The sequence below is a fragment of the Ovis canadensis genome, chromosome 15, assembly GCF_042477335.2.
Source record: "Ovis canadensis isolate MfBH-ARS-UI-01 breed Bighorn chromosome 15, ARS-UI_OviCan_v2, whole genome shotgun sequence".
Lineage (NCBI taxonomy): Eukaryota > Metazoa > Chordata > Mammalia > Artiodactyla > Bovidae > Ovis > Ovis canadensis.
The window spans coordinates 9797632-9821606 of NC_091259.1; the positions used below are offsets into that span (position 1 = coordinate 9797632).

Here is a 23975-nt window from a genome sequence, read left to right on the forward strand (position 1 = left end):
GAGACATTAATAACTAAACTGATGACATACTAATATTCCTGATTTTTAATTATTGCATTAAGTAATAAAACCTAGTGGTAAGTCAATAGCAAACAATTTAAAAATCATGAGGAGTGTTTTTCTGGCATTGAGTTGTATGAGCTGCTTGTATATTTTGTAAATAAATCCTTTGTCAGTTGTTTTATTTGCTATTATTTTCTCCCATTCTGAGGATAGTCTTTTTATCCCATTGTTCATTGAAACACTATTTATAATAGCTAGAAAATGAAAGTAAACTAGATGTCCATCGACAAAAGAATGGATAAAGATGTGGTACATTTACACAATGGAGTATTACTCAGCCATAAAAAGGAAAACATTTGAGTCAGTTCTAATGAAGTGGAAGAACCTAGAACTTATTATACAGAGTGAAGTGAGTCAGAAAGAGAAAGAGAAATACCATATACTAATGCATATACTGAATCTAGAAAAATGGTACTGAATAATTTATTTACAGGGCAACAATGGAGAAACAGACATAGATAATAGACTTATGGAAATAGGGAGATGGGAGGAGAGGGTGAGATGTATGGAAAGAGTAACATGGAAACTTACATTACCATATGTAAAATAGACAGCTAATTGGAATTTGCTGTATGGCTCAGGAAACTCAAACAGGGGCTCTGGATCAACCTAGAGGGGTGGGGTGGGGAGGGAAATGGGAGGGAGGTTCAGAAGGGAGGGGATATATGATACCTATGGCTGATTCAAGTTGAGGTTTAACAGAAAACATCAAAATTCTATAAAGCAATTATCCTTCAATAAAAAATAAATTAATTAAAAATATCATGAGGAGTAAAAATGATATTTTCAGATATCTGCAATGCTGAAAGGTATTATCTATGGTTTTTAATGGTGACAGAGTCACATTTACTACTAATACCTCTGTGATTTCTGGCCTATATTAATAATTAAATTTAATGCTAATTTTCAGTTATAGGTAAGGAAAACTAAAGGTGCCATTTTTTTTTATACAAGTTTACAATGCCCTCTAGCTATCCTAGGCTAAAGCCTGTCTACTAACATGTCAAGTCAGTAAGGAGAGGCACTAGATCTTTCCTGCCTGTCCTTGAATCCCCACTTTTTGACTATATAATTATACAACTATAACATAACTACATATATAACAACTTCTGTTTTATGTGTTGGAGATAGAGCTGTGAATAATAAGACAAAAGCAGTATGTTTCATGGAATTTTCATTCTCATGGGAGAGGGAAGCACATCAAAGACACTCATATTGTTCATGGAATACAATATTTCTCTGTTACTTTAACCTCTTCTAAGATCAATAAGTGTCTAGAAACACCTACTATAGCAGTTTTAAAAAATTATTTAGTTTTTAATTGAAGGATAATTGCTTTACAGGATTTTTTTGTTTTCTCTCAAACCTTAACATGAATTAGCCATAGCAGGTTTTAGTCAGGTATTGAAGTTCTGAATTAATTGGCTGATAATAAAGAGATCATTTAAAGTGGAAAGAAATTGTTACTGTTTAAAACATACATGTTCATAACAGTCTGCTTATTTAGGGCTTCTTGATATAGAACCATAATTTATACACCTTCATATCCTTGTTTATCCAATTATCCCTTCCTTGAGATCCCATTCTTTTTGGTAACTACTAACTTTTCAAGACTGAGATATCACTTCTCTGGGAAGATTTTTCTACATTCCTCTCCACATAGCTTCACCAGTCTGGTTTGGAATCCTTCCTTGGTGTTCAAGTAGCACTTTGGGTATGTCTATATTTGTGAATAGCTGACAGACAGGAATTAAATTATCTGCCTGTTATTGCATATATTTGTTTTCCTTCCTCTAAATTATGGGACCTCAGTAAAGCTGACACATCACTCTCTCTACTGAAACACTGCTTCTGAACTCCCTGTGGGAAAGAAAACCCTTCAAATCTGAGAACATTCATTCCTGCTTTACTGAGAATATTTAAAGGTCGATTTTAAGAGAGGTAGAAGAATGCATGCATTTTGGGGTTCCCAAAACTCCAAAGGGATTGTGTCAAGATATTGTGATCCTAATACCTGACTGGCATTATCCCTCATCCTCTATTTATTCTTGAGGAGGATGTAGAAGAGGGACATCCTTATGTACTCATATATGTGTAGTGTCCTTATTACTGTCTACATCTTTAAAAGTATAGGAAATGACATTGGCTTCAGGTATGTTTTCAAGAGACTTACTGGTCCTCACTTAAATCTACTTTCTCTAGCCTAAAATCCCATGGAGTACTAACCCAGTCTTACTTTTATTTGTATCTCCAGGAGTTGGCACAGTGTCCAGTGTATGGTAGCTAGCTATAAATGATTCCTGAACTGAACCAAAGTGATTTTAATGAAATTATGATGCTTTTAGACTGCTGCCACAAGAAATTGTTTCCCTGTTGGTAATGCATACTTTTCCTTAAAAAAGAGAATAAAGGGAATCTGTGAAAACCTAACATGATTTTGAATGCATTATTTAAAAATCTCAATAATTTAATTTATGAGTAGACAAATATGTAGCCTATTTGTGTATTATGGATCAACCAGCTGGTAAACTGGCATAGACTTGACCATATCCCTGATTGAGACTTTAAATATTAATTTAGGAAGTTGACGGTGTAGGGAGACCCTGAGCTTAACAAAATTACATGAGCACAACAAAATTACAACTGGACTGCAAGGAGATCAAACCAGTCCATCCTAAAGTAAATCAGTCCTGAATGTTCATTGAAAGGACTGATGCTGAAGCTGAAACTCCAACACTTTGGCCACCTGATGCACAGAACTGACTCATTGGAAAATACCCTGATGTTAGGAAAGATTGAAGACAGGAGGAGAAGGGGACAACAGAGGATAAGGTGGTTGGATGGCATCACAGACTCGATGGACATGTGTTTGAGTAAGCTCTGGGAGTTGGTGATGGACAGGGAAGGCTGATGTGTTGCAGTGCATGGAGTTGCAAAGAATATGATATGAATGAGTGATTGAACTGAACTGAACAAAACAAGCATTGATGACAGAGATCTGAAGACCAACCAAAAAAAAAAAAAAAAGAAAAGAAAAGAAAGAAAGAAAAGGTTTTCTACAACTGAAGATGTAAAGAATAGACCATAATGATATGGTTAGAGAGGGTATAAATAAGGTATATTCAAGATCCATACCCATGGGTCAATGACCCACAAACAGGACAATGACAAAGTTTCTCCCCAAGGAGAAATGGATCCAAGCCCCACAGCAAGCACCCCAGACTTAGGATCATGGACCAAGGAATTGATGATGTTTGATTTTGGACGTCAAATGAGGCTTACTTTCAGAGGAGCCAGACATGTAGGAAATAGATTGCACTCTTAAATGGCACACACAAAATCTCACATGCTCAAGGACCCAGGGAATAAGGAGTGGTTTGAAAGGAGCCTGGGTTAGATGTACTTGCTGAGACTCAGAGAGGCAGAAGGCAAATGGAGTTCAACCTGGGAACACAGACACTGGAAGCAGCCATTTTCAGAGGCTCATTCTGTCATGAGAACACTGGTGCTAGCAAGCACCAATTCAGAATCCTCCCTCAAGCTGATTAGCATGAAAACCCAACCCAAACCCAACCATGAAACTAGTACCAAGATGTCTCAGGCCAAGCAACTATCTGGGTGAGACTACAGCTCCATGTGCCACCAAGGAAGCTGCCTCAGGACACCCCTGAGTCCCCAGCTGCTCTGAGACCCAGCCCTGCTCATAAGAGGGGCCAGGACCCAGCCTTTCTCACCAGCAGTCTAGCACTAGCTCAGGGACACCTGAGTCTCCTATTGCAAGGGCAATAAGAGACTGCGGGTCCCAGCTCCATGCCCAAGTGGGCTGGAAATAGTCTCTGGACTCCCTAGGCTACTGCCCCACCCACCAGTGGACTGATATCAGCTCTGAGATATTTGCTCCCTATAGCAACAGATTCAGGAATCCAATACAATTTACCAGTGGGTTGGCAATAGCCCCAGGAAATGGCTTCACCCATCAGTGAGACAGTACTAGTCCTGTGATACCCTGGGCCCTGGTCCCACTCACCAGTACTGACACCAGCCCTAGCACCACATTGTGCTCCAATGCTTCTCATTGGCATGTTGCACCCAGTCCAAGACTCACTGGACTCCTAATCCACTCACCTTAGGATCTGATACCATTCACCAGCAAGGCAGCACTACCTTTGGGACACTCTGGAACCTGTAGCCAGCTGTGTTAGGAACTGACCCCACCATCAACAAGCCAACAGTAAATCTGGGATCCCCTGGCCAGCACTAGTCACTCTGGGACTCAACTCCTCTCACTTCTGGGCCAGCAATAGCCTGAAGCTACACAGCCTGCCATATTAAGACCTGGCCACACTGGCCAACATTTGCTGCACAAGTCAGGGTCTAGAAAGCAGTGGAACTATAGGAAAGCCACACTTACAAGACTACCCACAGTAGTCAGCCTTTCACAATAGAAAGGCCCATGCAGTTCATGTAAGGGGCTCCCCTAGAGCATATAGCCCTGATGACTAGAGGAGTGGATTCATCCCATGCATGAGACATCCATAGAAAAAGCCAATTCTCCAAGGTCAGCAAATTTAACTAACATAACAAATACAAAAATTAAAACAGCAAACTGGACAAAATGAGAAGAACAAAGATATGTTCCAAATGAAGAAACAAAATGAATCCCTAGAAGAAGAACTAAGTGGAGATAAGCAATCTCCCCAATGAAGAGTCCTAGATAATGATCATAAAGATGCTCAAAGTACTTGAGATAAGAATGGACAAACACATTGAGAACTTTAACAAGGAATTGGAAAAAAAAAAAACAAAAAAAAAACAAGGAATTGGAAAATATAAAAAAGATTCAAACAGAGCTTAAGAATACTATAACTGAAATAAAATATATACTAGAAGGAATTAACAGTAGATTAGATGATATGAAGGAACAGATTTGTGAACTGGAAGAAAAGTGGAAGCTGAAAAGAAGAAAGAAAAAAAAACAGTAAAATTATGAGGACAGTTAGGAGAACTATGGAACAATGTCAAGCACATTAACATTAATATTTTAGGGGTCCTGGAAAGAGATGATAGAGAAGGGGCAGAAATTATATTTGAAGACAAAATAGCTGGAGATTTCCTTAGCCTGAGAAAGAAACAAATATCCAGGTCCAGGAATCACAGAGAGTCTCAAACAGGATCAAACTGGAAGTACACACTAAGGCATATCATATTCAAAATGGTAAAAATTAAATTAAGAAATATTATTAAAATCAGCAAGGGAAAAGCAACAAGTTAAGCATAAAGGAATTCCCAAAAGTCTATCAGCACACTTTTCAGCAGGAATTCTGTTGGTCATAAGGGAATGTGTTAGTTGTTCAGTTGTGTCCAACTCTTTGCAACCCCGTGGACTGTAGCCTGCCAGGCTCCTCTGTCCATGGAATTCTCCAGGCAAGAATACTGGAGTGGATTGTCATTTCCTTCTCCAGGGATCTTCCTGACCCAGGGATTAAACCTGGGTCTCCCACATTATGGGCAGATTCTTTACTGTTTAAGCCACCAGAGAAGAACCCATAAGGGAATAGCATGATATATTTACAAATGACAGAAAGGAAACATGTACAACCAAGAAGCCTTCCATTTAAGAAGGCTATCTGGCAGGGATTTCATTCTGATTTGAGGGAGTTCAGCAAGCTAGCAAAGGGTTTTACAAGAAATGTTCTTGGGCCTTCTCTAAGTAGAAAAGAAAAAGCCACAACTAGAAATATCAAATGGATGGAAGGAAATATTTGTTGGTAAAGGTAAATATACAGTTAAGTTAATAAATTGACCACATATACAGCTAGTAGGAAGCTTAAAATATCAAAGTCGGAATATCATCTATATGCATAGTACATAATTAAGATATACACAAGCAAGAAAGTGTAAAACACGATGTCATAACAGTAAATGGGAGTGGGCTGTTAAAATGCATTTGAACTTAGAACAGCAACTTAAAATAATAATGTATACATAGGATGGTGTACATAAACCTCATGGTAACCATTCCAATACTTTGGTCACTTGATGTGAAGAGCTGACTCATTGGAAATGATCCTGATGCTGGAAAAGATTGAGGACAGGAGGAGAAGCAGGTGACAGAGGATGAGATGGTTAGATGGCATTGCTGGCTCAATTGATAGGAGTTTGAGCAAACTCTGGGAGATGGTGTAGGGCAGGGAAACCTGATGTGCTGAAGTTCATTGGATTACAAAGAGCTGGACATGACTTAGCGACTGAACAATAACAACAGTGGTAATCACAAACCAAAAATCCGTCATAAATATACCTATGGAATAGAGAAAGACATTTGACTATATCTCTAAAGATAGTCATCAAATCACAGGAAAGAAAGGACCAAAAAACTACTCAACAATAATCCAAAATCAATTAACAAAATGGCAATGAGTACAAAACTATTAATAATTACCTTAAATGTAAATAGACTAAATGGTCCAAAGAAAAGACACAGAGTGACTGAATGTATACATAAATAAGACCCATACAGAAGCTGCCTCCAAGAGACTTACTTCAGATATAAACACACACAGACTGCATGTGAGATGAGAAAAGATATTCCATGAAAGTGAAGAAAGCTGGAGTATCAATATTTATATAAGACAAAACAGACATTAAAACAAAGACTGTAACAAGATGATCAAGGGATCAATCTAAGAAAAAGATAAAACACTGTAAATATATATTGTCCCTACATAGAAACACCTAAATACATAAAGCAAACACAATAATAATAGTGGACTTTATCCCCTCATTTACATCAATGGCCAAATCATCCAAATCAATAAGGAAACACTGATCTTAAATGACACATAGAGCCAATGGACTTAAATGATAACAGAGCATTCCATCCAAAGCGGCAGTATATATATTCTCTTCAAGTGTACATGGAACATTCTCTAGGAAAGATCAGGTGCTAGGCCATAAAATATTGATCAATAAACACAAAAAAAATTGAATTCACGGGAAGCATCTTTTCTGATCACATTGCTATGTGACTATAAATCAACTATTTTATTAACAGTTTGTATTAAAAATGCAAAAATCACAAATATTTGGAGGTTAAACAACATGCTAAAAACAACTAATGGACCATTGAAGAAATCAAAGAGGAAACCAAAAAAATATCTGGAGAAAAATAAAAACACAATGACCCAAAATCTATGGGTTGCAACAAATTAATTGTAAGTGAGAAGTTTATGGTGATAGAACTCTGCCTTAGGAAACATTAAAAAATCAAGTAAATGAACTAATTGCATACTTCATTAAAGTAAAAAAAAAGTAGAACAAGCAAAACCCAGACAAAACCCAGTAGTTCAGTTCAGTTCAGTCTCTCAGTCATGTCTGAAGTTTTGCAACACCACGGAGTGCAGCACTTCAGGCTTCCCTGTTCATCACCAACTCCCTGAGCTTGCTCAAACCCATGGCCATCGAGTCTGTGATGCCGTCCAACCAACTAATTTTCTGTTGTCCCCTTCTCCTCCTGCTTCAATCTTTCCCGGAATCCTTCTACCTGTGAATCAGGTAGCCACAGTACTGGAGTTTTAGCTTCAACATCAGTCCTTCCAATGAATATTCAGGACTTATTTTCTTTAGGATTGACTGGTTGAATCTCCTCGCAGTACAAAGGACACTCAACAATCTTCTCCAACACCACAGTTCAAAAGCATCAAATCTTTGGTGCTCAGTCTTCTTTATAGTCCAACTCTCACAACTATACATGACTGTAAAAACCATAGCTTTGACTAGACAGAACTTTGCTGGCAAACTAAAGTCTCTGCTTTTTAATATGCTATCTAGGTTAGTCATTTCTTCCAGAGAGCAAAGAAAGAAAAGAAAGAAATCGCTCAGTCGTGTCCAACTGTTTGCAACCCCATGGACTGTAGCCTACTAGGCTCCTCAGTCCATGGCATTTTTCAGGCAAGAGTGCTGGGGTGGGTTGCCATTTCCTTCTCCAGGGGATCTTCCTGACCCAGGGATTGAACCCTGGTCTCCTGCATTGCAGGCAGACGCTTTACTGTCTGAGCCACCAGGAAAGCCCTCAAAGAAAAGCCTGCAGTACCTGGTATTCTCAGGCAGCCTCCCATCCATGTACTGATTAGGCCCAACCCTGCTTAGCTTCTGAGATCAGATGAGATCAGGCGCATTCAGGATGGTATGGCTGTAGCATCTTTTAATTTCATGGCTACAGTCACCATCTGCAATGACTTTGGAGCCCAAGAGACCAAAGTCTGTCACTGTTTCCATTGTTTCCTCATCTATTTTTCATGACGTGATAGGACCGGATGCCATAACCTTAATGTTTTGAATGTCGAGTTTTAAGTCAACTTTTTCATCTCCTTTTTCGCTTTCATCAAGAGACTCTTTAGTTCTTTGCTTTCAAGGAGTCATCCGTATATCTGAGATTATTGGTATTTCTCCTGCAATCTTGACTCCAACTTGTGGTTCACCCAGTATAGCGTTTTGCATGATATACTCTGCATGTAAGTTAAATATGCAGGGTGACATTATACAGCCATGATGCACTCCTTTCCCAATTTGTAACTAGTCCATTGTTCCATGTCCAGTTCTAACTGTTGCTTCTTGATCTGCATACAGACTTCTCAGGAGGCATGTAGGGTTGTCTGGTGTTTCAGTCTCTAAGAATTTTCCACAGTTTGCTGTGATCCACACAGTCAAAGACTTTGGCGTAGCAAATATCACAGAAGTAGATATTTTCTGGTACTCTCTCACTTTTTGTATGATCCAACATGTGTTGGCAATTTGATCTATGGTTCCCCTGTCTTTTCTAAATCTAGCTTGAATATCTGGAAGTTCTCAGTTCATGTACTGTTGAAGGCTGGCTTGGAGAATTTTGAGCATTACTTTGTAAGCGTGTGAAATGAGTGCAAGCATGAAGCAGTTCAAACATTCTTTGGCATTACCCGTCTTTGGGATTGGAATGAAAACTGACTTTTTCTAGTCTTGTGGTCACTGCTGAGATTTCCAAATTTGCTGGCATATTTAATGCAGCACTTTCACAGCAACATCTTTTAGTATTTGAAATGGCTTAACTGAAATTCCATCACCTCCACTAGCTTTGTTCATAGTGATGCTTCCTAACACCCACTTGACTTCACATTTCAAGATGTCTGGCTCTAGGTGAGTGATCATACCATCTGGGTTAACCAGTGGTTATGTGGGTCATTAAGATCTTTTTTGTATAGGTATTCTGTGTATTCTTGCCACCTCTTCTTAATATCTTCTTCTTCTGTTAGGTCCATACAATTTCAGTCCTTTATTTTACCCATATTTGTATGAAGTTTTCCCTTGATATCTCTAATTTTCATGAAGAGATCTCTAATCTTTCCCATTATATTGCTTTCCTCTATTTCTTTGCATTGATCACTGAGGAAGGCTTCTTTCTCTCCTTGCTATTCTTTGCAACTCTTCATTCGATGGGTATATCTTTCCTTTTCACCTTTGCCTTTAGCTTCTCTTCTTTTCTCAGCTATTTGTAAGGCCTCCTCAGACAACCTTTTTGCCTTTATACATTTATTTTTTTGGGGGGATGTTCTGAATCACTGCTTCCTGTACAATGTCATGAACCTCCATCCATAGTTCTGCCTATTAGATTTAATGCCTCAAATGTATTTGTCACTTTCACTGAGTAATTGTTAAGTATTTGATTTAGATCATACCTGAATGGTCTAGTGGTTTTCCCTACTTTCTACAATTTAAGTTTGAGTTTTGTAATAAGGAGTTCATGATCTCAGCCACAGTGAGCTCCTGGTCGTGTTTTTGCTGACTGTATAGAGCTTATCTATCTTTGTCTGCAAAAAAATATTATCAATCTGATTACTGTACGGACCATCTGGCCATGTCCATGTGTATAGTCATCTCTTGTGTTGTTGGAAGAGGGTGTTTGCTATGACTAGTGCATTCTCTTGGCAAACTTTGTTAGCCTTTCCCTGCTTCATTTTTTACGCCAAGGCCAAACTTGCCTGTTACTCTAGGTACCTCTTGACTTCCTACTTTTGAATTCCAGCCCTTTGTGATGAAAAGGGACATCTGTTTTTGGTGTTAGTTCTAGAAGATCTTGTAGGTCTTCATAGAACAATTCAGCTTCAGCTTCTTCAGCATTAGTGGTTGAGGCATAGACTTAGATTACTGTGGTATTGTATGGTCTGCCTTGGAAATGTACAGAGATCATTCTGTCATTTTTAAGATTGCACCAAAGTACTGCTTTTGGAGTCTTTTGTTGACTACAAGGGCTACTGCATTTCTTCTAAGTGATTCTTGCCCACAGTAGAATATATAAATGGTCACCTGAATTAAATTCACCTATTTCAGTTCATTTTATTTCACTGATTCTTACAATGTTGATGCTCACTTTTGCCACCTCCTGTTTATCCACTTCCAATTTAGCTTGATTTATGGACCAAGCAGTCCAGATTCCTATACAACACTATTCTTTACAGCATCGGACTGAAGAGATGGAGCAGGTGTGAGAGCAATGCACTGTCTTGGATGTGACTGATGATGGAAGTAGAGCCCAATGCTGTAAAGAACAAACTCAGTAGAAGGAAAAACATTCATAAGTATCATAGTAGAAATAAATGACATAAGAACTAAAAATAAAAGAAAGAAAGAAAGAAAGAAAGAAAGAAAACATGAATGAAACCAAGAGCTAGTTATTTGAAAAAAGAAGCAAGATTGAAAAACCTGTAGACAGACTCATCAAGGAAAAGAAAAGAAAAAGAAAAGGAGAGGTTCAAAATTAATAAAGTTAGAAGTTAAAAAGGGGACATTACAACTTATATCACAGAAATACAAAGGATCATAAAAGATTATTATAAACAATCATATGCTAATAAGATTGACAACCTAGAAGAAATGGACAAATTCCTATAAATGTTCCTTATCCCAAGATTAAATCAGTAAGTAAATATGAAGAGACCAATTACCAATGAAATTGGGTCATTAATTTAAAAAAAATCTCAACAAAGATCACAGGTGTTTATTGACATAACAGGTAAATGCTACCAAATATTTAGAGGAGCATTACCACCCATCCTTCTTAAATTAGCCAACAAAACAGCAAAAGAAGGAATACTTACAAACTCATTGTAAGATATGAACACCATCCTGATGTCAAACCAAAGATATCACAATAAAGAAAATTCTAGGCTAATATCTCTGTTAAAGGTAGATATAAAACTTCTCTATAAAATATTAGCTAACCCAATTCAATGATCATTAAAAAAATCATACAAAATAATCAAATTGGATTCATTTCAGGAATACAAGGATAGTTCAACATCCCTAAGTCAATCAATGTGCTTACCATGTTACCAAACTGAAGAACAAAATAATATAATCATTTCAATAGATGTGGGAAAATCTTTCAACAAAATCTAACAAATATTTATGATAAAAAAACAGATAATAAAGTGTGTATAGAGGAAACATAACTCAGTATAATGAAGTCTAAATGAAAAATTTAAGCGCGGGCGGCTGCAACTGGTGCAGTAAGCTTGGATGAAAGAAGCTACTCCATGTCCGAGGTCAGGGGCAGAAGCCAGGAGGACCCCATGCCCAAAGGGCGGCAGCCAAGAGGAGTTACCCCACGTCCGAGGTCAGGGGCAGAAGCCGAGAGTGCCAGGCTGCGACAGTGCAGGAATGGCTGAGAGGGGCTATCCCACATCCAAGGTCAGGGGCAGTGGCCAGGAGGAGGTATCCCACGTCCGAGGCCAGGGGCAGCAGCCAAGAGGAGCTACCCCGCATCGGAGTCCAGGGGCAGCGGCTGAGAGGAGCTACCCTGTGTCCAAGATCAGGGCGGCAGGGAGGAGCCACCCTGTGCCTGAGGCCAGGGGTGGCCACCAGGAGGAGGAACCCCATATCCAAGTAGTGGTGGCTGCACAGGCACAGAAGGGCCTAGAGAGGCTATCCCACGTTTAAGGTCAGGAAAGGCAGTGGCGAGGAGATACCCTTCGTCCAAGGTAAGGAGCAGTGGCTGCACTGTGCTGGAGCAGCCGTGAAGAGATACTCCATGCCTAAGGTAAGAGAAACCCAAGTAAGATGGTAGGTGTTGCAAGAGGGCATCAGAGGGCAGACACACTGAAACCATACTCACAGAAATCTAGTCAATCTAATCACACTAGGACCACAGCCTTGTCTAACTCAATGAAACTAAGCAATGCCCACCGGGTAACCAAGATGGGCGGATCACAGTGGAAAGGTCTGACAGAATGTGGTCCACTGGAGAGGAAATGGCAAACCACTTCAATATTCTTGCCTTGAGAACCCCATGAACAGTATGAAAAGGCAAAATGATAGGATACTGAATGAGGAACTCCCCAGGTCAGTAGGTGCCCAACACACCACTGGAGATCAGTGGAGAAATAACTCTAGAAAGAATGAAGGGATGGAGCCAAAGCAAAACAATACCCAGCTGTGGATGTGACTGGTGATAGAAGCAAGGTCCGATGCTGTAAAGAGCAATGTTGCATAGGAACCTGGAATGTCAGGTCCATGAATCAAGGCAAAATGGAAGTGGCCAAACAAGAGATGGCAATAGTGAACATTGACATTCTAGGAATCAGCAAACTAAACTGGACTGGAATGGGTGAATGTAACTCAGATGACCATTATATCTACTACTGCAGGCAGGAATCCCTCAGAAGAAATGGAGTTGCCATCATGGTCAGAAAGAGTCTGAAATTCAGTACTTGGATGCAATCTCAAAAACGACAGAATGATCTGTTCATTTCCAAGGCAAACCATTCAATATCACCACAATCCAAGGCTATGCCCCAACCAGTAATGCTGAAGAAGCTGAAGTTGAACGGTTCTATGAAGACCTACAAGACCTTGTAGAACTAACAAAAAAGATGTCCTTTTCATTATATGGGACTGGAAAGCAAAAGTAAGAAGTCAAGAAACACCTGGAGTAACAGGCAAATTTGGCCTTGGAATGCAGAATGAGGCAGGGCAAGGACTGATATAGTTTTGCCAAGAAAATGCACTGGTCATAGCAAACACCCTCTTCCAACAACACAAGAGAAGACTCTGCACATGGACATCACCAGAGGGTCAACACTGAAATCCAATTGATCATATTCTTTGCAGACAAAGATAGAGAAGCTCTATACAGTCAACAAAAACAAGACCAGGAGCTGACTGTGGCTCAGATCATGAACTCCTTATTACCAAATTCAGACTTAAATTGAAGAAAGTAGGGAAAACCGCTAGACCATTCAGATATGACCTAAATCAAATCTCTTATGATTATACAGTGGAAGTGAGCAATAGATTTAAGGGACTAGATCTGACAGATAGAGTGCCTATCTATGGATTGAGGTTCGTGACATTGTACAGGAGACAGGGATCAAGACCATCCCCATGGAAAAGAAATGCAAAAAACAAAATGGCTGTCTGAGGAGGCCTTGCAAATAGCTGTGGAAAAAAGAGAGGTGAAAAACGAAGGAGAAAAGGAAAGATATAAGCATCTGAAAGCAGAGTTCCAAAGAATAGCAAGAAGAGATAAGAAAGCCTTCCTCAGCGATCAATGCAAAGTAATAGAGGAAAAGAACAGGATGGGAAAGACTAGAGATCTCTTCAAGAAAATGAGAGATCCAAGGGAATATTTAATGCAAAGATGGGCTTGATGAAAGACAGAAATTGTATGGACCTAACAGAAGCAGAAGATATTAAGAAGAGGTGGCAAGAATACACAGAAGAACTGTACAAAAAAGATCTTCACTACCCAGGTAATCACGATGGTGTGATCACTCGTCTAGAGTCAGACATCCAGGAATGTGAAGTCAAGTGGGCTGTAGAAAGCATCACTATGAACAAAGCTAGTGGAGGTAATGGCATTCCAGTTGAGCTTTTTCAAATCCTGAAAGATGATGCCGTGAGAGTGCTGCACTCAATGTGCCAGCAAGTTTGGAAAGCTCAGCAGTGGCCACAGGACTGGAAAGTGTCAGTTTTCATTCCAACAGCAAAGAAAAGCAATGCCAAAGAATGATCAAACTACCGCACAATTGCACTCACCTCACACGCTAGCAAAGTAATGCTCGAAATTCTCCAAGCCAGGCTTCAGAAATACATAAACTGTGAACTTCCTGATGTTCAAGCTGGTTTTAGAAAAGGCAGAGGAACCAGAGATCAAATTGCCAACATCTGCTGGATCATGGAAAAAGCAAGAGAGTTCCAGAAAAAACATCTATTTCTGCTTTATTGACTTGCCAAAGCCTTTGACTGTGTGGATCACAATAAACTGTGGAAAATTCTGAGAGAGATGGGAATACCAGACCACCTGACTTGCCTCTTGAGAAATCTCTATGCAGGTCAGGAAGCAACAATTAGAACTGGACATGGAACAACAGACTGGTTCCAAATAGGAAAAGGAGTACATCATGGCTGTATATTGTCACCCTGCTCATTTATCTTATATGCAGAGTACATCATGAGAAACACTGGACTGGAAGAGACACAAGCTGGAATCAAGATTGCGGGGAGAAATATCAATAACTTCAGAATTGCAAATGACACCACCCTTATGGCAGAAAGTGAAGAGGAATTAAAAAGCCTCTTGATGAAAGTGAAAGAGGAGAGTGAAAAAGTTGGCTTAAAGCTCAACATTTAGAGAAGTAAGATCATGGCGTTGGTCCCATCACTTCATGGGAAATAGATGGGCAAACAGTGGAAACAGTGTCAGACTTTATTTTGGGGGACTCCAAAATCACTGTATATGGTGACTGCAGCCACGAAATTAAAAGACCCTTACTCCTCGGAAGAAAAGTTATGACCAACCTAGATAGCATATTCAAAAGCAGAGACATTACTTTGCTGACTAAGTTCCATCTAGTCAAGGCTATGGTTTTTCCAGCGGTCATGTATGGATGTGAGAGTTGGACTGTGAATAAGGCTGAGCACTGAAGAATTGATGCGTTTGAACTGTGGTGTTGGAGAAGACTGTTGAGAGTCCCTTGGACTGCAAGGAGATCCAACCAGACCATTCTGAAGATCAGCCCTGGGTTTTCTTTGGAAGGAATGATGCTAAATCTGAAACTCCAGTACTTTGGCCACCTCATACGAAGAGTTGACTCATTGGAAAAGACTCTGATGCTGGGAGGGATTGGGGGTAGAAGGAGAAGGGGCCGACAGAGGATGAGATGGCTGGATGGCATCACTGACTCGAAGGATGTGAGTCTGGATGAACTCTGGGAGTTGGTGATGGACAGGGAGGCCTGGCGTGCTGTGATTCATGGGGTTGCAAAGAGTCAGACACAACTGAGCGACTGAACTGAGCTAAGTGTCATATTCAATGGTAAAAAGCAAAAGAATTTCCTCTAATATCAGGAATAAGACAAGGATGGCTACTCTCAACAATTTTACTCAGCATAATATCAGAATTTGTAGCCACAGCAATCAGACTAAAAAGATAAATAAAAGACCTCCAAATTGGAAAGCAAGAAGTAAATATGTCACTGTAGATGACATGACACTATAAATATAAAATTCTAAAGATGTGATCAAGATATTTAGAAGTAATAATTTGGTAAATTCCAGGGCACAAAATTAATATGTAGAAATCTGTTGTATTGTATATACACTAACATCAAAGTATCAGAAATAAAAATTAAAAGAACAATTGTAATTGCAGCAAAAATAATAAAATATAGAGGAATAAATCCAACAAAGGAGGTAAAAGATCTGTATTTGGAGACATATAAGACACAAGAAAGAAATTGAAGACCACACAAAAGATGACAAGAGACAACATGCTCATGGATTGAAATAAGTTATATTGTTATAATGATCATACTACCTAAAGCAATCTGTGATTTGATGCAATCCCTATTTAAAAAATGACATTTTCACACAAGTGAACAAATAATTCTGAAATTTGTTGAAAACATAAAAGATTTCAAATAGCCAAAACAATTTTTGAGAAAGAACAAAATCTGGAGACATTATGCTATCTGATTTCAAGCTATACAACAAACCTATAGTAATCAAAACAGTATGGTACTGGCACAAAAACAGACACATGGATAAATATGGACCAGAATACAGAGCCCAGAAATGAATTCACAGTTATATGCTCAATTAATCTAGGACAAAGGAGCCGAGTATACAATGAGGTAAAGCAGACTATTAAATAAATGTTGTTTGGTACAGCTACATGCAAAGTAATCAAACTGGGCTGCTTTCTCGCACCATATACAAAAATAAACTCAAAATACATTAAAGACTTAAATGTAAGACATTAAACTAAAATTTCTGGAATAAAATAGGCAGTATTCTCTTTGACATTGGTCTTAGCAATGATTTTATGGCTGCTGCTAAGTCATTTCAGTCATGTCCGACTCTGTGTGACCGCATAGACGGCAGCCCACCAGGCTCCTCCATCCCTGGGATTCTCCAGGCAAGAACACTGAAGTGGGTTGCCATTTCCTTCTCCAATACATGAAACTGAAAACTGAAAGCGAAGTCACTCAGTCGTTTTGGACTCTTAGTGACCCCATGAACTGCAGCCTACCAGGCTCCTCCATCCATGGGATTTTGCAGGCAAGAGTACTGAAATGGGGTGCCACTGCCTTCTCTGCATATCCTCAAAGACAAGCAAATTAGATTACATCAAACTAAAAAGCTTTTGCACAGTGAGGGAAACTGTCAAAAAAAAAGAAAAGAAAAAAAAGAAAGAAAGAAAAGAAAAAAGAAATGGTCACCTATTAATGGGAGAATATATTTACAAATGACACATACCATTAGAGGTTACTATCCAAAACATATAGAGAACTCATACAATTCAAAATAAAAATAGTAAATAATCTGTTGAAGAAAGGGACAGAGGATATACATAGACATTTTTCCAAAGAAGAAAGAGAGAGGGCCAAAAGGGACTTGAAAACGTACTCAACATAACTAATAAACAGGGAAATGTAAAGTTAAAACCATGATGAAATGTTACCTCATACTTTTCAGAATGGCAAAAGGACAACAAATAATGTGTTGGCAATAATGTGGCAAAAAGAGAACTATTGTGCACTGTTGATGGGAATGTAAAATGGTGTGGTCACTATGGAAAACATTATGGAGAATCCTCAAAAAGTTAAAAACAGAAGTATTATAACTCCACTTGAGTATTTATCTGAAGAAAATGAAAACACTCATTCAAAAAGATATATGCACCCCTATGTTCATTTCAATAACAAAGATATGGAAGGGCCTTAAGTGCCAATAAATGGATGAATGAATAAAGATGTTGTGTATATTTATATATATACACAATGATTTCTTACTCAGCTATAAAAATGAATGAAATCATGTTCTCAGTGACAAAATGGAAAGACATAGAGGGTATTATGTTAAATGAAATAAGTTCAGAAAGAGATATATAAAGAGTATATTATTTGACTTCTGTGGAATCTAAAAAATAAAGCAAATAAATAAGCATAGAAAAACAGAAGTGGGTCACAGATTTAAAGAACAAACAGGTGGTTGCCAGAAGGATGGGTTTAGGGAGAAAATAGAAATAGGTGAGGGAAATTAAGAGTTACAAACTTATAGTTGCAAATAAATGAGTCATGGGTATAAAATTTACAGTGTTGGGAATATAGTCAATAATTATATATTTTTGCAGTGACAATCAGTAACTGGAGTTACTGTGGTGATCATTATAAAATGCATAGAAATATTGAATCACTATGTTGTGTCACCCTGCTTATTTAACTTATATGCAGAGTACATCATGAAAAATGCCGGGCTGGAAGAAGCACAAGCTGGAAGCAAGATTGCCAGGAGAAATATCAATAACCTCAGATATGGAGATGACACCACCCTTATGGCAGAAAGTGAAGAGGAACTAAAAAGCCTCTTGATGAAAGTGAAAGAGGAGAGTGAAGAAGTTGGCTTAAAGTTCAACATTCAGAAAACGAAGATCATGGCATCTGGTCCTATCACTTCATAGGAAATAGATGGGGAAACAGTGGAAACAGTGTCAGACCTTATTTTTTTGAGCTCCCGAATCACTGCAGATGGTAATTGCTGCCACAAAATTAAAAGACGCTTACTCCTTGGAAGGAAAGTTATGACCAACCCAGACAGCATGTTAAAAAGCAGAGACATTACTTTGCCAACAAAGGTCCGTCTAGTCAAAGCTATGGTTTTTCCAGTGGTCATGTATGGATGTGAGAGTTGGACTGTGAAGTAAGCTGAGAGCCAAAGAATTGATGCTTTTGAACTGTGGTGTTGGAGAAGACTCTTGAGAGTCCCTCAGACTGCAAAGAGATCCAACCAGTCCATCCTAATGGAGATCAGTTGGGTGTTCATTGGAGGGACTGATGCTAAAGCTGAAACTCCTATACTTTGGCCACTTAATGTAAAGAGTTGACTCATTAGAAAAGACTCATGCTGGGAGGGATTGGGGGCAGAAGGAGAAGGGGACAACAGAGGGTGAAATGGCTGGATGGAATCGCCGACTAGATGGACATGAGTTTGTGTGAACTCCGGGAGTTGGTGATGGACAGGGAGGCCTGGTGTGCTGTGTTACATGGAGTCACAAACAGTCGGACATGGCTGAGTGACTGAACTGAACTGACTGAACTGATGTTGTGTACTAGAAACGAACATAGTATTTTAGGTCAGTTATGCTACAAACGTAAGTAACACAACAAATATAATCCTAGAAAAAGAGATCAGATTTATATGTGTATCAAAGGTTATGGCAGGGGAAGAGGTAACTGAACAAACCAGTCAAAAGGTACAAACTTCCAATTTGAAGGTAAATGAGTGCTAGGAATGTAATGAACAGCATGATAAGTACAATTAACACTGTTGCATGTTATAAATAAAAGAAAGCAAATCCTGAGTTTTTATCACAAGAAAATATACTTTTTCTATTTCTTTAATCTTGTATCTGTATTAGGTGATAGATGTTCACTAAACTTATGTGGTAAACATTTCATGATGCATACAATTCAAATGATTATGCCATGCATCTTAAATTCATAAAGTGCTGAATATCAATTGCATCTCAATAACACTAGAAGAAAAAAATTATAATGTCACTATTGTGTCTATGTCCTGTTCTAGACTATAAACCACTTGAAGGAAATGCCTTTACTCTTTAAAGTATATTTGTTTAAATGAACAATATAGATAAAACCCTCCTCAAAAGATATGCATAAACATTACATGTTTTCTCTTTACATTGTTGTTTTGTTCATTTGCTAAGTCATGTCCAACTCTTTGTGATCCCATGGAATACAGCACGCCAGGCTTCCCTGTTCTCCAATATCTCCAGGAGTTTGCTGAAACTCATGTCCATTGAGTCAGTGATGTCATCCAATCATCTCTTCCTCTGTCATCCTCTTCTCTTTCTGCCTTCAGTCTTTCCCAGCATCAGGGTCTTTTCCAATGAGTCAGCTCTTTGAATCAGGTGCCCAAATGTTTCAGCATCAGTTCTACCAATGAGTATTCAGGGTTGGTTTTCTTTAGGATTGACTTATTTGATTGCTTTGCTGTCCAAGGGACTCTCAAGAGTCTTCTCCAACACCACAGTTCAAAAGATCAATTCTTTGGTGCTTAGCCTTCTTTATGAAAAACCATAGCTTTGTCTATACAGACCTTTGTCAGCAAAGTGATGTCTCTCCTTTGTAATATGCTGTCTAGGCTTGTCATAACTTTTCTTCCAAGGAGCAAGCATCTTTTAATTTCGTGGCTTCAGTTGTCATCCACAGTGATTTTGGAACACAAGATAATAAAATTGCTCACTCTTTCCATTGTTTCCCCATCTAATTGCAGTAAAGTGATGGGACTGGATGCCATGATCTTAGTTTCTAAATGTTAAGTTTTAAGTCACTTTTTCACTCTCCCCTTTCATCTTCATCAAAAGGCTCTTTAGTTCCTCTTCACTTTCTGCCATAAGGGTGGTGTCAGCTGCATATTTGAGGTTGTTGATATTTTCCCCAGCAATTTGATTCCAACTGTGCTTCATCCAGCCTGGCATTTTGCATGATTTAGTCTGCATATCAGTTAAATAAGCAGGGTGGCAGTATACAGCTTTGATGTACTACTTTCCAATTTTGAATCAATCCATTGTTCCATGTCTGGTTCTAACTGTTGCTTCTTGACCTGCATACAAGTTTCTAAGAATACAGGTAAGATGGTCTGATATTCCTATTTGTTAAAGAATTTTCCAGTTTGTTGTGATCCACACAGTCAAAACAGAATTAAAATAAAAGAAAGATACAAACGAATTGATACACAAAATAGAGTTAAACCCACAGGCATAGAAAACAAGCTTATAATTACCAAAGGGGAAATGATGGGGAGGGATAAATTAGGAGTTTGAGGTTAACATATACATACTGCTGTATATAACATAGATAAAAGCCAAGATCTCTAATGTATAGCATAGAGATCTATATTTATATTTGTAATATCCTATAAGGGAAAATAATTTGAAAAACAATATATACACACACACACAAGTTTGCCAGGTGGCGCTAGTGGTAAAGAACCCACCTGCCAATACAGGAGATAAAAGAGACACAAATTTGACCTCTGCATCAGGAAGATCCCCTGGAGGAGAGCATGGCAACCCACTCCAGTATTCTTGCCTGGAGAATTCCATGGACAGCAGAGCTTGGTGGGCTACAGCCTTTGGGGTCTAAAAGAGTTAGACTGAAGCGACTTAGTGTGTGCTCACACACACACAAACACACACATATATATTTATATACCTGACTCACTTTGCTATATGTCTGAAACTGACACAGTATTGTAAACCAACTACATTTCAATAAAAGAAACACACTAAATAAAATTCAGTCAGTTCAGTTTGGTCACTCAGTCCTGTGCAACTCTTTGTGATCCCGTGCACTACAGCACACCAGGCTTCCCTGTCCGTCATCAACTCCTGGAGCTTACTCAAACTAATGTCCATCAAGTTGGTGATGTCATCCAACCATGTCATCCTCTGTTATCCCCTTCTCCTCTTGCCTTCAATCTTTCCCAGAACCTTTCCAATAGGTCAGTTCTTTGCATGAGGTAGCCAAAGTATAGGAGTTTCAGTTTTAGCATCAGTCCTTCCAATAAATATTCTAGACTGATTTCCTTTAGGATTGGCTGGTTGAATTTCCTTGCTGTCCAAGAGACTTGCAGTCCAGTAATATTTTTAAATAAAATTATTGAATGGCAAAAGTAAATAAATAAAAGCATTGCATTTAAAATACCAATAGTAGCACTGTAAGTTTCTGTATCCTGCAAACATCTACTAAGACCTCCACAGACTTACATTTTTTAAATTTATAACGTTATACTTAATCCTTTTTGTTCCCTGACTTGAGACAGAAAGAGGAAATGTAATGGAAGAATGATGTACAAGGGCATTGAGATTATATAAGGGATGCTTCATTTTTTTTCCCCTTAATTTTCTGTACTTGATAGTATTTTAAAAACTGGCAATTTATAGAGGTTTCATGTCATTTCTTCAGCATGTAAATAGATAAGTAAGCTCCAGATACCTGCTGCCAGTGTCTGAAGTTGAGGATTGACAACACACGTGCCCTTAGTGACTGATAGAGCTAAACAGACTTTCCGGGTGAAACTTAGAAAGATTTGATGCAGCATGCAGGCACTGAAAAAACAAAAGGTGACCTAGACCAATGTACGTTGGCTTACATAAAGGTAACAGATGTCACTTCTACAGGTTAGCTAGAGAAACTATTTGTATACAAAAAGGATGTAGAAAAGGAGAAAGAAATTTGGAGAAGTTCCTACACAAGCCTGTGGTTCTTACCCATGCAGGTGGTAGGAAAAAAAAGATTATCTTCTCTCAGGTTTTGGTAGCCAATTTTGCATTTTGAATAGCTAACAGCATTTCATGGCTGTGAGAGTGATAAAAAAAAAAAATTATGTGTTTTCTCCTAATTTGGAGAAGCATAAAGTCCACTTGTATGACTCAGACCGCCTTGATCATCCATCAGTGTTGCAGTACACTATGTTCTAAAGGGGAATGCTTCAGAAGAAGTAATCTATTTTTCAAATTGTCATTTGACTATCACAATGATTTCACTCAGCATTTGTGTGTGTGTGTGCGTGCTACTTTTGGTCAGTAAAGTCATCCTGAGCCACAATGAAATTAAAGATAATCATTACAAAATCTGCTTATGTAAGCTTAAATTTCACTTCAGCATGTCAGAATATTGCCTTCTGTGTTTTTCTTTGAAGCAGTGTCAACACAAATAAGATAACAGAATTTGAATTGGTACTGTAAACAGTTTAGGGTATGATTGACTTTAATGATTATCCAACTGAAAAAAAAGAAAAAGAAGGCTTAAAAAAGATAAAACTGCTCAAGGTCACAGGGCAAGTAAAGCAAAAGCCTCTTCAAGTCCAGCACTGAGTCAGATTATGTTGCGAAGAAGACTGCAATAGGACACATGCATCATGTCTCTGAATGCTGCAGAAATTGTCACAAATATGTACTACAACTGGTGTTAGTCTCTTCATAATCCAGATAAGTTCAGAGAAAATAAAAATTAGTAGGGCCTTGAGTAGCTTGAGCAGAAGTGCAGCGACTGAAATGGACCCATGCAGAAGCGCAGCTGAGAGGAGCTACCCCACGCCCAAGGTCAGGGGTGGTGACCGAGAGTGCAAGGCTGCGACAGTGCAGGAGCAGCCGAGAGGAGCTACCCCACATCCGAGGAGCAGCGGCTACAAGGGTGCAGGAGGGTTGAGAGGAGCTATTCCATGTTCAAGATCAGGAAGGGCGACCTCGTCCAAGGTAAGGAGCAGCAGCTGTGCTTTGCTGGAGCAGCCATGAAGAGATACCCCACGTCCAAGGTAAGAGAAACCCAAGTAAGATGGTAGATATTGTGAGAGGGCATCTGAGGGCAGACACACTGAAACTATGATCACAGAAAATTAGCTAATCTAATCACACAGACCACAGCCTTGTCTAACTCAATGAGATTAAGCCATTGATTTAAGCCATGCTGTGTGGGGACACCCAATACAGATGGGTCATGGGAGAGAGGTCTTACAGAATGTGGTCCACTGGAGAAGGGAATGGCAAACCACTTCAGTATTCTTGCCTTTAGAACGCTATGAACAGCGTGAAAAGGAAAAATGATAGGATACTGAAAGAGGAACTCCCTAGGTCGGTAAGTCCCCAATATGCTACTGGAGATTAGTGGAGAAAAAGCTTGAGAACAAATGAAGGGATGGAGCCAAAGCAAAAACAATACCCAGTTGTGGATGTGATTGGTGATAGAAGCAAGGTCTAAAGCTGTAAAGAGCAATATTGCATAGGAACCTGGAATCAAGGCAAATTGGAAGTGGTCAAACAGGAGATGGCAAGAGTGAATGTCGACATTCTAGGAATCAGCGAACTAAAATGGACTGGAATGGATGAATTTAACTCAGATGACCATTATATCTACTACTGTGGGCAGGAATCCCTTAGAAGAAATGGAGTAGCTATCATGGTCAACAAAAGAGTCTGAAATGCAGTGCTTGTATACAGTCTCAAAAATGACAGAATGATCTCTGTTTGTTTCCAAGACAAACCATTCCATATCATGGCAATCCAAGCCTATGCCCCAACCAGTAATGCTGAAGAAGCTGAAGTTGAATGGGTCTATGAAGATCTACAAGACCTTTTAGAACTAACACCCCCCGCCCAAAAGATGTCCTTTTCATTATAAGGGACTGGAATGCAACAGTAGGAAGTCAAGAAAAACCTGGAGTAACAGGCAAATTTAGCCTTGGAGTACTGAATGAGGCAGGGCAAAGGCTACTAGAGTTTTGCCAAGAGAACACACTGGTCATAGCAAACACCCTTTTCCAACAACATAAGAGAAGACTCTACACATGGACATCAC

General features: G+C 39.0%; 1 protein-coding gene and 1 pseudogene across 4 annotated transcripts in view; both read right to left on the bottom strand.

Moving 5' to 3' along the window:
* GRIA4 (glutamate ionotropic receptor AMPA type subunit 4) overlaps window positions 1–23975 on the bottom strand; it is a 666530-nt gene that overhangs the window by 336715 nt on the left and 305840 nt on the right. The gene's annotated exons all lie outside the window — the stretch shown is intronic.
* LOC138421395 (5S ribosomal RNA) lies at window positions 8144–8262 on the bottom strand (annotated as a pseudogene).